We start from the raw sequence: 3,130 nt of genomic DNA, 5'->3' as shown, positions 1-3,130 counted from the left end.
GCTCAGTTGTAGTGGTTTGAATGGGAAATGTCCACCAGGATTTAAGTATTTGAATGCGTGGTTTCCAGTGTGTGGTCCTGTTTGGGGGTATGTTATTTTACAGCCATTAGGAAGTAGAGTCTTAGTGGAGGTACTGAAGCACTGTGGGTGGACTTTGAGAGTTTAGAGCTGTACCCCACTTCCAGTTCACACTTTTTGTTTCCTGTATATGGATAAAAACTCGATAAGACAGCTTCCTATCCCCCACTCCATTATGGACTCTTCCCCCTGAAATTGGAAGTCTAAATAAATACTCTCTTCTATAGTTGGCTTTTGGTCCTGGTATTTCATCACAGCAATGGGGGAGTAACAAATACTGAAAGGAAGCACTCAGAATGATAGCGGCCTTTTATTCCAAAGTCAGAACTCTGAAAGTGAGCTTCACAGCCCCAAGTTGGAACATGTATATGTTATGTATATGAAACATGTCACCTAGTAGGAGTAAGAGTCTGGGCCTAAGATGCAGATATAAAATACACACAGCTTTGTCTTTAAGCAACCCCCATCTTCTCAATGTGCTTTCCATATAGAGGCCATGTTTTCTAGGGGCTCCTCTGTCCTCAGACTAGAGTTCTGTTGTTCTCTCAACTAGTGCCAGTATCTCCAGACCTGGCTGATTTCTTTGATTTAGAAAAGCTTCCTTCCATGTTCCAAGCCTATCGTCTGGGGAGAACTCTGCAGCTTTCCTCTGCCCTTCCCCAGTTCTCCATTTCAGATGTTTTCAGACCATAGAACCAAATGGCCTGGGAACCAGATGCTTCTGGTTCTTAAGCTGTGCCACTTCAGCAAGTTAGACAAGGATTGACTTGCTTAAGTGACTGAGTAAACTAAAAGATGCAGTGTGTGTATAGACTGGTGCCCGGGAAGTAGCAACTGTTTCAAAATATGCTGATGTCCATTTTTATTAGCCACCCCATGTTGTAGCAGTGTGATCTTCTGTGGCTTTCTTTATAAAATAAGGTTGAAAGGTTCCTTCCAGTCTCGTAAGAAGAGAAACATTATTTTTGAAGATTATTATATTCTACCATCTTTATAGAATTCTCACAAGTTCTGATTCCCTCGTCTGCTGATCTTGGACAAGAGTTCCCCAAGGAGGATCACATGGGAACACGCACAGGCAGTTTCTCCTCAAAAAGGAAAGGTTTTGTGGTGGTTTGAAAGAATGACCGCTGTAGGTTCTTAAGGAGTAGCACTCTTAGGAGGTGTGGCCTTCTTAAAGTAGGCGTGACTTTGTTGGAGGAAGCTTGTCACTGGGGGTGGGCTCTGAGATCTCAGAAGCTCTTCCTGCTGCCTGCACTCTCATGCATTTCCAGCACCGTATCTGCTTACATGCTGTCATGCTTCCTGCCACAAGATTAAATCTCTGTACTATAAGCCATTCCCAATTAAATGTTTTTCTTTAGAAGAGTTATCATGCTCATAGTGTGTCTTTACTTGCTCACAGTGTGTCTTCACAGCAATAGAACTCTAACTAAGATATATTTGTTTGGGCTCACATTTGTTTAGAGGTTTCAGTCCACAATCCCTTGGCTTGTTGTTTTGGGCCTGTGGCTAGTAACATAGGGTGAAAGCCCCATAACCCAGGAAGCTGCTCAACTCATGACAGGAAGCAGAGACAGACAGATGGGCAGAGAGACATATAGAGAAAGAGGGAAAGAGAGAGGGAGAGGGGGATGGAGAGTGGGATGGGGAGGGGGAGGGGGAGGGAGAGGGGGAGAGAACAGAGAGAGACCAGAGTGAGAACAGAGGTTTCTGGGATACAAATATCTCCTCCTTGCGCATACCCCACCACGACCTATTTTTTTCCTTCTAGCCTTCAGCTAGTAGAGGTCCCAACATTTCCCAGTAGCACCATAGAGTAGAAACCAAACCTTCAACACGCTCACTTTGTTTGACTGTTTATTTGTTGTTTGTCCTAGACTATCAGCCTCTTGAAAAGAAGGTCTATGGCTCTTTAAATCTTCTCTGTAGAGTTTATTCCAGTGCCCTGCATGCATAGAGGGAGAATCCAACCAATGCATGACTGCTGAAGTGACGGCACCTGGTATGGCTCTCAGCTTATATTAGGGGATCAATGGAGTCTGGCTTCCTTCTTTGGTTACTAAGCAAGTTCATGAGACAGGCGAATCTTGACATTTTGTTCCTTAAACCGATTAGCAAATCTTCTTTACAAGGAAGATTATTGAGAAACTGATTATAAAATGTCTTTAGTTCACAAGCAAAAATAGCACTTAAATAGAGGTTACATTACACAACTGAGTTACCTTTGTTTCCCAAATTATCCCTGCTTCAGACATCCATTGTGTCGCCTCCCCAGTCTTCAGTTTCAATATGTTTCACACAAAGGAGAAACTCTGAGGATACAGCCATCAATATTTCTCAGTAAGAACCTTGACTCTTCTATAATTAAATTGCCCTCTTGTGCTAATTTGAGTGCATGCCTACAATATTCCTCTTTCCAATTAAATACGCTACTCTTTGAAGGTGGTTAAAGAAAAAAAAAGGGGGAAAGAATCAAACTGGCACTTCCCACATTTAAGATGTTTTTTCCTCAAGGGATTAGGGGCATAGTGACTTCTGAGATGATGACATCTATACTGTGGGAAAGGGTATGAGGGGTACAGTTTTTATATTGGCACCTGTCATGGAGGCTGCTTGGAAACTCATTTGAAACTTCAAAAGAAGCATGAATGGCATGTCTGTCTCACCAAAAGTGTGTGGTCTAAAATTTGCCTCAAATAAAACTAACTGTAGAGCGCCACTGAATAGACCCAAAGGTGCATCTACATGAACTTGTCAACATCTTACCCATTGGTGGTGTGGAGCTGAAATAGTGGAGTTTGGTACAAGGAAGTCCTGCTTCCTCCGCATTTAAAACGAGATCAGACGTGGTAGAAAGTGAAATCATTTTTTAAAAAAAAAGCCTTTTGAATTAGATTCTGAATGCTGGTGAATCTTGGCAATTGATTCTGATCACTCTCCCCATGATACAGTTTATTTTTCCATCCTGACCTTCTCAGTTATTCTGTTTCCCATTTAATAAAGACAGATTTCCTAATTCTTCTTTCATTACTGTTGGCCTCTCGAGTCT

The sequence above is a fragment of the Arvicanthis niloticus genome, chromosome 1 (assembly GCF_011762505.2).
Source record: "Arvicanthis niloticus isolate mArvNil1 chromosome 1, mArvNil1.pat.X, whole genome shotgun sequence".
Lineage (NCBI taxonomy): Eukaryota > Metazoa > Chordata > Mammalia > Rodentia > Muridae > Arvicanthis > Arvicanthis niloticus.
The sequence above is the reverse complement of the archived record's forward strand: the minus strand, read 5'-3'. Positions refer to the sequence as shown.